The 15926-nt window shown below is 35.3% G+C and overlaps 2 long non-coding RNA genes across 2 annotated transcripts; one reads left to right on the top strand and one right to left on the bottom strand.

Moving 5' to 3' along the window:
• The first annotated feature begins 10574 nt into the window (after window positions 1–10574).
• Window positions 10575–11508, top strand: LOC111204153. The gene is made up of 2 exons (XR_002656567.2): window positions 10575–10687; window positions 11178–11508. It is a non-coding gene; the product is annotated as an uncharacterized LOC111204153 (long non-coding RNA).
• Window positions 11509–12805: 1297 nt separating this feature from the next.
• LOC125583521 lies at window positions 12806–14548 on the bottom strand. Its single transcript, XR_007320540.1, has 2 exons — window positions 13239–14548; window positions 12806–13112 (listed from the first exon to the last, which is right to left on the bottom strand). It is a non-coding gene; the product is annotated as an uncharacterized LOC125583521 (long non-coding RNA).
• Window positions 14549–15926: the final 1378 nt, after the last annotated feature.

The following is a 15926-nucleotide window of genomic DNA, read 5'->3' as shown; positions in this document are numbered from 1 at the left end:
AAATGTTCACATCTTTAAGTGCTATTTTAGTTTTAATGTTAGTTAATTATAATTGTTGACTAAAGATACATAACAAAAATGATCTGGTTAACAACAGAAAAAACAACCAAGTTGTTTTGGCCGTGCCATATTGATGGATTAGTTGCGTATCCAGATGGAAAGCTTTGTGGGATTAGTCTTTGGACATAAAAAACCTTTAGAATTACCACGTTTATCAAAAAATAAAATAGAAAAACTAAAATGATTGATCAACAAAAATTTATCATTTTATTGGTTCATGCAGTGTCCGTGCTTTAATTCAACTGAATTTGAAAGTTCATAATTTATTTAACATTTCCCATTTATAATTTATTTATATATTCTAAATTTTATTTTATTCTTAATATAGTAAAAAACAAGAAATACTTAGAAGATCTATAATATTATATGAGAAGTCAATTTTCTACGTGTCTCCCTCACATTAATTCTTAGAATGGTTAATTAGAATGATATCGTTAATGAATAATAAAAATTATCATTAATTTCATTATTGCCATTCATTTTCTTTTTTTACTAATCTTTGTTACTTTAATTTTTTATTTTGGTTTCATTTTCTTTATATGGGTTTTTCAAATCACATATATAAAAGAAAATATTTATAAAATATAAAAACGGTTATACATATATATATATTTGATTTCATATTATATTTTCGGACAAGTTCAAGTGACTAAGATCTAATCTAATGTAGCAACCTTTCAGTCAAAAGGTTTCCTTAAGTCTAGATCACTAATTTAAACAAGTTATTTCCCAAGATAAATGTTCCTTTGCAATCAATCATTAAACATCAATTCCTTCTGGTTTAATTCAATCAAGCAATCATTAAGAGAAAATATAATGACTATCTTAGCACCCTAACATTAATTCCCATTGGTTAGGAAGACAAATAGCAATATCAACTTGGTTCAAACATTTCATCAAATACAGTAAAAACTCTATAAATTAATAATGTTGAGACTTTGAAATTTTATTAATTTATAGAGATATTAATTTACAAAAATTTCCTTATTTAGATTTTTATTTTAAATATATTTCTTTATAAGATAAGAAAAATATTTGATTTTAGTGTATAGATATTTTTGTTATTTTTTTAAATTTGACATTCATATTGATTTTATTATATTATTTGGTGTATATAATATATATTGCATAGAACTTAAATGTGATTTTAGATATAATATTACTAAATCTCATCAAAAATATATTAAGTGGTAAGAAAATATAAAAATAATTCTATTTTGAATATAAAAGAAATAATATAATAATAGGATTTTACTTATATAAAAGATGTATACATATAAATTATTAATTTATAATTTTAATGGGACCATATATTTACATAGAATTTTCAAAAAAAATATTATCTTATTATTTTATCGATTTGTGTCAAATTTTGAATCGGTCCAAGTTGGGACCGGTGAAATTTATTAATTTATAGAGTTTATTAATTTATCGAGTATTAATTTATAGAGGTTCTATTGTACCCATGTGTGAAATGTCTAATGATGTAGATTAGAGAAGCCAACTCTAATCTAGCATTAAGAACAATAGATAAAAAAATATAGCGATCTAACACTAAACATCCTAGATCTTCACTTAATCACTCTAATCACCATTTCCCATGAATCCAGTGAGATCTACTCACTAATCACCATGTTTAACTTTTTAAACCACTAAATTCAAGACTAATCATGTTAAGAAGATGAAATAAACTTAGATTACTCAAAGAAAGAAAGATTAGATTACTAAAGATTCAAGCTTTCACCAAAGTAGCAATGTATTTTGAGATAAAAACAAAGACAAGTCCGTAATTTAGGTTTAAAATATATTACTATTAGTCTTAAAAACGAACTGGGTCAACTAAAAAAACCTAGGTTGACTCGAAAATCAAAAGATAAAACTTGGCTCGGATACAAATTGGGGACTGCTCTTGGCCGCATTTTTAGTCCGCAATGCGCCTCCCCTTCAAGCCGAGTTCCTGGTCATATATTGTGGACTGCTCTTGCCTGCTATGGTCGTCCGCAATGGGCATTAATTTTCGAGTCATGGTTGAACCTTCACTCGGATTTCAATATTTTTGCTAATCAAATCATCCAAACTTCAATTCGAAACACCTCCAAACCTGAAATACCACACATGCATATGCTATGCACCTAAATGAAACTCTAAATGCATCTAAATGGTCAAAATAAGAGCTAGAATGATGCTTAAAACATGTAAAATCTCAAGACATCAAGTTTTTTATATAAAAAAGAACGATGAGAAATTATTGGGTCCTTTAATTAAGTAATAAACATTCCTTGTAAATAGTAAAAGAAACAGAGAATGATGTGGAACGTATTATTCCCTGTCATATATTTCCTCAATTACAATCACCAGTTGCGTGCTAATTTAGAATGGTTAATTACAATGAAATCGTTAATTAATTATAAAAATTATAATTAATGTCATTATTTACATTTAATTTCTTTTTTTTACTAATCTTTGTTACTATAATTTTTTTTCACTACAAGAAAACAAAATTTTAACGACGAAAAATAACGACGGAAAAAAGTTCTCGTAAATTTACGTCCTATTTACGAGTACCTTACGAGGAAAAAATAAATCAACGTAATATCGTCGTAAATTAACGACAATAAAATTTCGTCGTAAATTAACGACAATTAAATTTCATCGTAAAACTGACGCAATTTAACATGGTTTTTGCGAGGAAATAAGGATTCGGCGAATATTTTACGTCTATTTAGCATCGATATCTCGAGTGCACCAATTTTTTAGTTTTAAACACGTTTTTTGTTTTGGCTAGCTAACTATATTTCCTCGTAAATTCCTAGTAAAATTTCACCTACCAGTTTCGAAATTTTTCTATAAATATGGCGTTTGTGTTTCATTTGAAACACACCAAAAAGAAAAAAAAACTAAAAACTTGAAACAAACAAAAAAATGTCGGTTGATGGTAATATATTCGAGTTGCGGAGGTGGATGTATACGCACAGAGATACTAACGGGAGAGTGACGAAAGAATATCTCGAAGGGCAGAAGACATTTATGTATCAAGCAGATTCTACACCGCTCGCCCAGGAAAGCGGTAAGATGTTATGTCTTTGTCGGAAATGCAACAATTCAAAATTGGCAATTCGTGAAAATGTATGGAAGCATTTAATGAATAGAGGTTTCACGCCACATTACTATATCTCGTTTTAACATGGAGAATGTTATAATTATGGGAATGAAGCTAGTAGTAGTAATAGCAATTTTCAGGATGAACCGGTTGATTATTTGCATAATGAACATAATTACCATCAGGAGGAGCAGATGGTAGATTATGATAGGGTTCATGATATGGTAGCTGATGCATTTGTAGCTCATGATGAAGTTGAAGAACCTAACATAGATGCAAAAAATGTTTATGAAATGTTAGATGCTGCGAATCAGCCAATTTACAGTGGTTGTAGAAAAGGACTCTCTAAATTGTCGTTGGCTGCTAGAATGATGAATATTAAAACTGATCACAATCTACCTGAAAGTTGCATGGATGCATGGGCAGACTTGCTAAAAGAGTATTTGCCGGAAGACAATGTGTCTATTGATTTTTATTATGAGATTTAGAAACTGGTTTATAGTCTTGGGTTGCCTTCGAAGATGATAGATGTTTACATCGGCAATTGCATGATTTACTGGGGAGATGATGAGAAGTTAGAAGAATTTCGATTCTGCAAGAAGCCACGATTCAAACCGCAAGGACGAAGACGTAATAGGGTACCGTACCAAAGGACAATATTTATAAAATATAAAAAGGTCATATTATATATTTGATTTCATAAAAAAGAAATTTCATAAATAATAAGATTCATATTTAAAAATATATATATAATTTCCCTTTTGAACATAATCTGAGACAACATAATAGATATTTTCTAAAGATAGTTTTTAAAAATTAAACTTTAATTTAAAAAAAAAATATCTCTGTTAAATTGGTTTCCAAATTAATAACATCTATAAAAATATTTTTTCTTTAAAAACGTGATCAATTGTATATAATTAATGAAAAGGAAAATTCACAAAAAGAAAGAAATAATATTTTTAAAATTAAAAGTACTACAATTTTGTTTCTATCAACCAATATTTTTTATAAATTAAAGAAGGTAAATCTTTTAACTAACATAAACTAATATCTTTTTTTTTTTGAAACACTTTTTTTTTTTGAAACACTCATAAACTAATATCTTAATGAACTAAAACTATTATACAATAGGTAAAATAAGTTGAGATAATTTTATAACTAAAAATAGAATACTATGTCATTATTAAAATGATTTTGTTTGCTTACTACTTTTTAGTTTAGTTTAAAATTTATTTTATTTCTAATTTTATAAATTGAATAAATAAATAAATATTTACAAAATATAATAGATTGGATGTTTGATTTAATTATTCAACTCCAAACCTATCAATACTTCATCTTTTTCTATTTTTATTAGAAAAAAGAAAAATATTAATTTTAGTATATATAGATTTCAACAAACTCTAAGCAATTCCAAAAAGATATTAGTCTTAGTATAATAATTAACAACACTTTAGTATAATAATTAACAACACCAATCTTAGTCTATTAAAAAAAACAATTGAGTTTAATTCCAAAAATATAATGTACGCATAATAAAAATAACCAAACAATCATGTATGATAACCAAATTGACTACATATTCTAGATAAAATCACATGTCTAACTAAAATAATTTAAATGTAGTTTAGATATTGATTAATTGTTATAGTTTATTTACTATGTAAATATTTATATTGGAATATGAGCACTGTTAAATCACATAGTCAAAAAATATATATATATACATATATATATATATATATATATATATTTAACAAAAAGGAAAAGAGTCAAAATTATTAAATTAATAGTGGCATTATAGGTAAATAAAATCGAGCGAAGGTTTTGGTTTTGTGAAATAATTTGCCAGAACCTTTAAGAATGTCTTTTAAATTAATTTTAAATAAAATTGGAAAGATATATGGTATTCTATGGTTATAATTGACTCATCAATCACAATCTTCAGTTATGAAATGAACTGGTATGCCAAAACTTGTCTCTTTGCATGATGTCAACAAATTTTCAATGTGGACATATCTAGAGGTTTGGCAATAAGTAATCATTGACACCAGAGACTGTACATATCACAAATTTCGAAGATAAAAACAATATTGCAATCAAAGCTTCATATCTATTGAGTAACAAGAATTGAAGCTATGGTACATCCAGTCATTTGACTATTTTCCTGGTTCAATCCTACAAGGCATCCAAGCCATTCATGTTGGAAAAGGAATCGTACAGTGTAAACTGATCATAGAGGACCGTGTTTTGGTAAATTCTTTCACTCATCGTTGTATTTTTTTATCATCTGAAGATTATATTAAACCATGTGAAATGCAATCCTATACATATAAACCGGTAGAACTTTATTTCCAGAGCTAAAAGCCGGCAAAGATCGAAATCTCATTGTATATTACTTGTTTTATTCCTTTTGATATTCATTTCCTTATTAGTAATGCCATTGTATTACACGAACTTGCTCAGGGAGAAGATGAGACCATTCACACTGGAGCGATTGCAGCGATAATGGAAAATATAGGAGCCACAACCATATTCTCGGCCGGAGGTGAAAGTATACAACATCAAACCGCAGTGGGCTTATCTAGCCCAGGAGAAAAGGCCCAACAACATAAACTGATAAGTCACAATGGTGAAACCGTACTGTCCAGGCAACAGAGCATAAGGACAAAGAGACCAGCTGTAGCTGACTATGAGATGTCCCTATCCAACCAGTATGTCCCTTTGCAAGCTGTGGAATGCACCTAAGCAAACGACACGTCGTTCGTGGTCCAAGACTGAGGGAACTAGGTTTAGGAAACTCTTTCTATTTGTATATAAAAGGAGCTTGTAACTAAACATTATTCAAGGAGAAAAGAAATACATCTTTCAGTCACATTGTTCTCTTCTTTCTCTCTTATTCACTTGGTATCAGAGCTCATATAAACCCTAACAGGTGCTGTAATGGCTGAGCAACAAGATCCCTATCCCTTCCCTACGCGTGTTCATGTTACAAGTTCTGTTACTATCAAGTTGAATGACAGTAACTATCTGCTTTGGAAGACTCAAGTGGAGTATCTACTCAGGAGCGAGAAGTTGTTAGGATTTGTTAACGGTCAGGTTCCTCCACCACCGGCGCAAGTAACAATCGTAGTCAACAGTGTTGAAGTTCAAGCTCCAAATCCACGTTATGATGCGTGGGTCTGCACAGATCAACTCGTCATTTTCTGGATCTACGGAACTCTCACTGAAGAAGTCCTTGGAACTGTCCACTGCTTTTCTACATCTCACGAAGTCTGGTTGTCTTTGGCAGATAATTACAACAAGAGTTCTATTGCTCGTGAGTTTGAGCTCAGACGTTCCCTGCAGCTCATGTCCAAGAAAGGTAAAGACTTTGTCACCTACTGTCGTGAGTTTAGGGCTATCTGTGACAAGCTAAGCTCTATTCGAAAACCAGTTGAAGAATCTATGAAGATCTTCAATTTTCTCAACGGTTTGGGCCGTGAATATGACCCTATAATCACCGTCATCCAGAGCTCCATGACTAGAGTTCTGGTTCCTACTCTGAATGACGTTATCTCAGATGTCTCTGGCTTTGATGTCTGTCTTCAATCTTATGAAGTTGCCTCTGATGTTACTCCGAACATGGCTTTTCAAACGCAGCGGTCTGGTTATCACAACAATAATTAGAACAGAAGCCGCGGACGAGGTTTCAACGGTCGCGGTCGTGGTGGTTACTCTACTCGTGGCAGAGGTTTTACCCAGCAGGTTCATAACTCCACGGGAAACAACAGTCAACGTCATGTGTGTCAGATTTGCGGACGTACTGGTCATACTGCTCTTCGCTGCTGGAACCGCTTTGATAACTCGTATCAAAGTGATGATGTTCCTCATGCTCTGTCTGCTTTTCCAGTCTCAGATTCAAGCGGCAGAGAGTGGGTTGCTGACTCTGGGGCCTCAGCTCATATGACGTCCAATGATGCTCAGATGACAAATGCTACTGTCTATAATGGACCAGACACGGTTATGGTCGCTGATGGGACCTTCCTTCCTATCACACATGTTGGCTCCACAGCCCTCACCACCAACACAGGTAGTCTACCTCTAAACGACGTTCTCGTTTGCCCTTCCATGAAAAAGTCTTTATTATCTGTGTCAAGATTGTGTGATGACTACCCCTGTGGGGTTTTCTTTGACTCTAATGCTGTGCATGTGATCGATCTCGACACTCAGAAGGTGGTGACAAAGGGGCCAAGGGATAAAGGGTTATATGTGTTGGAAAAGAAGGAATGCGTGGCTTACTACTCAAACCGACAGTGTGCTGCAAGTGAGATGGTGTGGCATCAGCGGCTTGGTCATGCTAACTTCCAGCTTCTTCAACTTCTCAAAAACAGCAAGGCAATAGTAGTCAATAAGAGCAGCATTTCTCCTGTCTGTGGTCCTTGCCAAATGGGAAAGAGTTCTCAACTTCCGTTTTTTATTTCAGAGTCTAGTGTTAAGGAACCCATAGATCGAATTCATTGTGATCTGTGGGGACCCTCTCCGGTTGTATCTGTCCAAGGTTTCAAGTATTATGCAGTGTTTGTTGATAACTTCTCTCGCTATTCTTGGATAATTCTATTAAAGGCAAAATCTGATTTCTGTGATGTGTTCATTGCCTTTCAAAAACAAGTTGAGAACCAATTTACCAAGAAAATCAAAGTATTTCAGAGTGATGGTGGTGGCGAGTTTATGAGTACGAGATTCATGAGTCATCTGCGTGATCATGGCATTGTTCATCTTGTCTCTTGTCCTGCAACTCCTCAACAAAACGGTCTGGCCGAACGTATACATCGTCACCTAACTGAACTAGGGCTCTCTATGTTGTTCCAGAGTCATACTTTTCTTCGTTACTGGGTTGAGGCGTTCTATACTGCCAACTTCATCAGCAATATCATTCCTTCTGCGGCTCTGCAACAGAAGAGTCCCTCTGAAATACTTCTCAAACAGCTACCTGATTATTCCTTTCTCAGAGTCTTCGGTTCAGCATGTTACCCGTGTCTGCGTCCGTTTACTCAGCACAAGTTTGAACCGCGATCTCTACCTTGTGTGTTCCTTGGATATCACCCTCAGTACAAGGGATATCGATGTTTGTATCCACCTACGGGGAGGGTATATATATCTAGACATGTCATCTTTGATGAATGGATATTCCCTTTCGCTGATCAATATAAACATCATGTGGTACAACATAATACATGTCTTCTGAAAGCTTGGCAAGAAGGTACAACTTCCTCTTCTCCTCCGGTTTATCTGCCTACTGTACCTCTCCAAGTCTCGGAATATCCACAAGATGTTAGTCAAATTCCTACGGGTCATGATGAGACTCCACCCCCAGACAACATACAAGCTTCTTCAGGTCATGATGCAGCTCCATCTACTCCTGAACGTGTCTCAGAACAAGCACAGTCAGTTTCAGATCATGATTCTCTCCAACAAGGAACCACAATGGCGCCAGAGGACGACCAACGTGCTCGCCATTCAATGACCACAAGGTCTCAGATGGGCATTAGGAAACCGAATCCTCGGTATGCGTTGGTAGCAAGTAAGACAATTCCATCATTACCTCAAACTGTTGCAGAAGCTCTGGCACATCCTGGTTGGAGACAAGCGATGTTAGATGAACTTGATTCTATCTTTCAGAATCATACGTGGGTGCTGACAGAAGCTACTAAGGATATGAATGTTTCACGGTTAAGCTTCATGCGGATAGCACACTAGACAAACTCAAAGCTCGTCTCGTTGCTAAGGGGTTCCGTCAAGAAGAAGGGATTGACTTCACTGAAACGTATAGTGCGGTTGTCAGAACCTCAACTATTCAAATTGTTCTTGCTGTGGCGACATTAAAGAACTGGAGTATTACTCAGCTTGATGTAAATAACGCATTTCTTCATGGTGAGTTGAAAGAAGAAGTGTTTATGATTCAACCACCTGGCTTTGAAGACAGTGCTAAACCCAATCATGTCTGCTCTCTGAAAAAGGCTTTGTATGGTCTCAAACAGGCTCCTAGAGCCTGGTTTGACAAGTTCAGTAACTATCTACTGGAGTACGGCTGCATATGCAGTAAAGCCTACCCTTCTCTATTTGTCTATCATCACAAGGGTGATACACTGGTGCTTTTACTGTATGTGGACGACATTCTTCTCACCGGCTCAAACCCTTCTCTGTTTCGGTCTCTCATAGCTGAACTCAGTAGCCGCTTCTCTATGAAGGACTTGGGTAATTTACACTACTTCATGGGGGTTCAGGTGCAACGTACATCATCAGGTCTTTTTCTGAGTCAGACAAAATACACAGAGGAGATCCTTCATCATGCTAACATGTCTGAGTGTAATCCGGTTCACACTTCTCTTCCATTGCGCCTTGATCAATTGTATGAAGACAAACATCTCTTTTCTGATCCAACATATTTCCGTAGTCTTGCTGGGAAGCTTCAGTATCTCACTATCACTCGTCCAGACATCCAATTTGCCGTTAATTTTATCTGTCAAAGAATGCACTCTCCGACTGAAGCTGATTTCCATCTGTTGAAGCGAGTCCTTCGATATCTTCGCGGAACCTCTGCTATGGGAATTCACTTCTTTCGTAATTGTAACTTGGATGTCTTGGCATATAGTGACAGTGATTGAGCCGGCTGTCGAGATACTCGTCGCTCTACAGGAGGTTTTTGTGTTCTGCTTGGCTCCAATATTGTGTCTTGGTCTGCTAAACGGCAACCCACCGTGTCTCGCTCCTCTACAGAGGCTGAGTACCGAACTCTTGCGAGTACTGCTTCTGAATTGACGTGGTTGTCGTTTATTCTTTGAGATTTGCGGATACATCAGCCAAGACCTGCAATTCTTCGCTGTGACAACCTCTCTGCTGTTCAGCTCACTGCTAATCCGGTCCTTCATGGTCGCTCGAAACACTTTGAGACTGATTATCATTATGTACGTGAACGTGTGGCGTTGGGGGTTCTGGAGGTTCAACACGTTCTGTCTGCACTGGAACTTGCGGATATATTTACCAAGTCGCTACCACGACAGTCGTTTCAGACACTTCGTACCAAACTGAGTGTTGGTAATCTCAGCACCATCAGTTTGCGGGGGGATGAAAGTATACAACATCAAACCGCAGTGGGTTTATCTAGCCCAGGAGAGAAGGCCCAACAACATAAACTGATAAGTCACAATGGTGACGTACTGTCCAAGCAACAGAGCATAAAGACAAAGAGACCAGCTGTAGCTGACTATGAGATGTCCCTATCCAACCAGTATGTCCCTTTGCAAGCTGTGGAGTGCACCTAAGCAAATGGCACGTGGTTCAGGGTCCAAGACTGAGGGAACTAGGTTTAGGAAACTCTTCCTATTTGTATATAAAAGGAGCTTGTAACTAAACATTATTCAAAGAGAGAAGAAATACATCTTTCAGTCACATTGTTCTCCTCTTTCTCTCTTATTCACAGGAGGATCTGATCATGCCTCGGTAGATTTCAACTATTCGCTATATTCGACAGCCAAGAAGCAAGTTAGACTTTTCTTTTATTGTGTGTTGCTTATAATTTATTAACGTTAACAAATAAATTAAAAAGTTCTCTAAAAGCATTTGAAAAATATATAAAACCACAATATCGTTCCATTCGTGTTTGGTTGGTTCGAATTTGGTTTCCAACAAATTATATGTTTAATTAGAAGTATTATAAAAGAAATTAAGCTTTAATTAATCAATTTTCTTTTTTCATTCATTTGATTTTAGTTACTGTGTATTTGTTAATTTAAAGAATGCAACCAAACAATATTTTTTTCTTCAGCTTGTAGGGATGAAACTAGATTAGACAACTTTAACATGAAATCTAATTAATGTATTTGTGTCACTGACGTGTTATAATTCATATTCATCTGCCAATATACTTATGTGAGTTGTAGACGACGAAAAGTAAGATTATACGCATTCAACTTAATAAAAACATGAATCCAATAAAATAGAAGTTTATATGTTTATCTCCTTTTCAAATTAGATAAATAATGTAGGACGAAGTAAAGATCGAAGCAAGAGTGATAGGCAGGAAAGACGATCTAACGTCCGCAGTGATTGAGATTCGAAGAGAATGTGATGAAGAACTCATAGCCACAGGGAGGCTGTGGATGGTACAACGACGTAGCCTCAATGTCAAACATAATGGTGTTGATGTACCTACCAAGCTCTAATGGCTCTAGTGTGTTGGATAAGAATAATTCCAATCCATGGACTGTTCTCTTGATTACTATTGTATGTAATGTCGTAGAAATATTTGTTTCCATCTTGTAATTTTATTTCTTCAGATATATAATTGCTGTCACGAGAGTAAACGTCGATTCTTCACGTACGTCCGGGGTCAAGGTTACGTATGTTGTTTCTTTCATGAAAAAAAAAAGCGCTAACCCACCGACCTTGTGGTTAACAGCCACACGCTCTAACCAGCTGAGCTACTGAAGCTTGTTGTTAGTACTTAATAGTAAATATATATATGGATATAACTTTTAAATAAAACTCTTTTGACTTGACTCCTTAAACCCTATTGACGAAAGACAGAAGACTTTTCTGAGTTTTTCTTCAGAGATGATATATCAAACCTACACTTTCTCGTCTAAAAAGTCATCTCCTCTCCTCTGTTCCCACAGACCCTTTTCTCAACGATCCTTCTCTTCGTCATCTCCAATGGAGAAGAACGAAACCAATAACGTTTCAAAGTCTTCTCATTTCGAGTTTAATAAGAAAAGAGCTCAAGGGTTTGACAAAATCCATAAGACTAAGAAGAATTTCGAGTTTAATAAGAGCTCAAGTGTATCTTTGTGTATAAAACTGATGAACTATTTTCATTGTTTTTGTTACAAAGGTGATGCAATAGAGTCTTTTATTCCACGTGCGGCTATGGTTCATACGCGGATTTTTGGTCCCTCTACTGTTCTTGTGAATGATGAAATTGTGAAAAATACCTGCAAGCGTCAGTGCGATTTACATTGACATGTTCTCTAAAGGTAGTCTTCTCCTAGATTGTGGGGAAGGTGCAGATGAAGTGGTTAGGAAACAGAGATGTATATGGATCTCTCACATCCACGCTGATCACCATGCAGGTCTTGCAAGAATCCTATAGCTCTTAGAAGCAAGATTTTGAGAGGTGTGACTCACGAGCCAGCGATTGTGGTTGGACCTAGGCCGCTTAAAGGCTTTCTTGATGCATATATCAAGGACTTGGGGATTTAGAGCATAATTAACCCGGGGTTCTTAGAATGGGGTTCTTAGCGGAAGTTAAAAAACTGTTTCTTAACTTTCAAGACTTTGTTTAGAGATGAGATGGTTGAGGAAGAAGCTTTTGATGGATAATTCATTAAACAGTCCATTAGGTTGTTAATTAATTAACTTTTACTTCTTTTTTGTTTGTTGATCGTTTTAAATTTTAAGTTTTAGAGGAGGATTATGACAGTATTGTCTGTCTTATGCTTGGAAGAAAAGCAAGATGCACATAAATTTGGAAAAATATTTTTTGAAATTTGCGCTCTATAGTTTTGACTTCAATTGCAATAGTTTTACAAGTAACTTCAACTTTTTTTAGTTTACCACTTTATCACCAGTGGAACATTTGAAGACCGATGGAAAAAAGAGTAATGGAACAAAACCAACACGGTATACTATATCCGATCTCCATATGTAGAAAAAAGCATCATAAGTTTAACTGACAATAAAAATAAAAACGCAGAGAGTACTATTTTAGGATTAAGAGCAACACGACATAGGACCATGCACTCTTCTTCTTCGTCTAGTTCCTTACTAATTATTCTTCTTAATTAGTCTCTTTCCAGAGAGGCTCTTCTGAAGTTCTGTTCCTGGTGGCGTCTTCCTTTTCTTGACTTGTGTTGAGTGGATCGACAAGGGAAGCCTCTATCTCATGAGAGACACTTGCGGCGGCGGCGGCCTGCTCAGCCAACACATAAAAAAAAAGATAAGATGGGGGTCAAATTTTGATACCAAGATGTTATCTTACAATGAAAAAAAATGTAATGATACAAGTTGTGACTAGGAGGAAGGCAAGGGTGCTTACTTTGTGTTCATCACTTTCCAAGTGGAGCTTCCTATTAGCATCGTTGTAATATGGATACTCGCAAAGTGTGCAAGTATTGTCAGGATAATTGTTAATGTCAAAATGTTGAGATTGAACCTTGATTAAATATCCAAGAGAAGAAGAACAAAAGAAGAGTAGCTTAGAAGAAGCTACAATGGAAGAATAAGAAGAAGCTTGGAGTGCAAGAAACAAAGAAAGAAGAAGAAGAAGCGTGCAGAGCAAGAAAGAAAGAAGAACAAGAAGTCAAGCAAGAAGACTTGGTTGTGTAACTAGAAGTTACACAACAAGAAGAATAAAAGTAGCTAGTTGGTTTGTAAGCAACTAAGTTAAGTTGAAGTTGTTAAGAGTTGTTAGAATAGATAAGCTTTGCTTGTGGAGATTAGTCTATGGCCTAATGTAGAGGCATGGACAAATGGGAGTAGGTAAAGCTATAAGTATAAGGAAGTGCATGTGTGTAGTAGTTAGAGTAAAACTATTATAATTATGTAAGTGTGTTGTTGTAAGAATGGATCCAAGTGTAATAAGAAAAAGAGTTGGAGAGAAAGAAAGATGTAGACAACTAAAGCTTACTTTCTTCTCTCTACAAGAAACCAAACGTGTGAGAGAGTAAAGAGAGTGTGTGAGTGTGCTTGTGTAATGATAAAACACAAGTAAAGAAACAAAGAGAGTGAATGAACAAATCAGAGTATAAAACAGAGAGAGCTGGCCGTGAGAAGAGTGAAGAGGCCAAGCCAAGAAAGCCAAAATCACAACACAAAAGGAATCACACTGAGAAGCAACTGCTAACCAAACCGAGATTATTATCATACTATTGGTTAGACAAGTAACAAATGTAAATGATACAAAGCTGAGAGTAGGAGGAGGCATACCACCTTATTGTGTTGTCTACTCTTGGAATGGCTGATGAAAACATCGAGAAATAAAACATGCATACTCGGCAATAAAAGGGCTTTTCATACTCAAGTATCCTGCTCCTTATCTTCAGAGGAGTCTCTTCACAAGTCTCTGTGGACCCATAAAAAAAAACTGACTAGTTCAGAAATAGCTTATATGGTTATTTCGATCAAAAAAAGTCACCTTCAAGTAAGTCTTTCCAGAGCCACTTTTCGGAAGGACAGTCATCTTTAGCTGATAGTGGCTCGGGACCTGGATATGCACGAAGCCAACTGAATCCCGACCAGGCTAATCTGTAAGTATACCACGATTCATCACCGGATATGAGAAATACTGTAGATGGATGTCCAGGCTAAAGGAAGCAGATTTGTGATGCATGATTCATTAAACAGTGCAATAGGTTGTGAACTTTTACTTGTTAGTTTGTTCATTGTTTTAAGTATTATAGGATGACGACAGCGTTGTTGCCTTGTGCTTGCAAGAGCAGTTTTGAAAAATGTTTATGCAATTTGCATTAGTTTAACAAGTAACTTCACTTACATATATGGGCAGTACTGCCACAGTTTCTGCCATAGCTACAATCTTCATAGCTCCTTGGAATCTTCTAAAAACCAAGAAAATAACATAAGCTCTTACTGAGCAGCTTATGTACTTCCATCTACAATGAAACCGAGTGGGCTACACGCAATACACCTCATGTTTGCAACTAGCCCTGCGTGATATTTGATTATCTAAATGTGCTGGGCTAAATTTAGGCTTGATTTGAAGATTGAAGTTAAAGGTCCAAAAGTTTTGTCTGAAATACAATCAATTCCACGTTTGTATCAGTCCATACCACGCAGCAAAATGAGAAACTTGAAAAAAAATGTAGACAATTTCATCATGATTCAACGATGAAAGGGTATGTATGCCACTAATGCCATCTTTCGCAGAAACAATAGTCTCTCTATTTTCCAAATAACCTTTTGTACACAATACATAAATGTATAATTTTTTTAAAAAAATACTAATTTCCAATAATTGTGAATTAATAGTTATTCAAAAAATCAAATATTGCTGATAAATATATTCTGTATCTAAAATTTGGTGTTATTAACTAAATGTAAAATATTTAATTTTAAAAATCAGCGAAAAGTGATAGAAAGATTATAAATCTGGAAGACTAGCTTAAAAAATTTGGATAAATTTAATAAATTTGGGTAACTTTCATAATTAAAAAAAAAGGAGGGGGTATTCGAAATGGAATTGACAAACAAAATGAAAATTCGAAATGGAAATAAAAGAGAGAAATGTAAGTAGCTTCAGCTTTAAGACGGAGACGCATGCAAAGAAAGGTCATGATGTTGTCTCTGCTTCCCTACGCAGACCTCTCTCCCACGCCCTTTGGTATTATTATACGAGCTTCTATAAGTTCTCACCATTCCCCCATCGCCGCTTTGTTATTACCCTCCGTTCAGTACTTTTATTACACTTGGGCCACTCTCCTACTTTCCCCTTAACACCTAGTGATTGGTCGTGTAATGAATTTGACTACAAATACATTTGTCTATAGACTATAGTTTACGGTTGCTTACTGTATGTGTTCTTTAGACAATTCTTGTAAACCATTTGGTTGTGTTGGGCTACCGATGTATGGACAAATTTATCTTGAACCGAGTACAAACTGAAGAATCAAATCGTACATAATCGAAATAACCAACTAAACCGAATTATATAAATAACCGGACGGATTCTATGTGAAAACAAAAAAAATAAAACCAAACAGAGAACCGA

Source organism: Brassica napus, chromosome C3 (assembly GCF_020379485.1).
Source record: "Brassica napus cultivar Da-Ae chromosome C3, Da-Ae, whole genome shotgun sequence".
Lineage (NCBI taxonomy): Eukaryota > Viridiplantae > Streptophyta > Magnoliopsida > Brassicales > Brassicaceae > Brassica > Brassica napus.
This window is presented reverse-complemented; position numbering and strand designations above follow the sequence as displayed.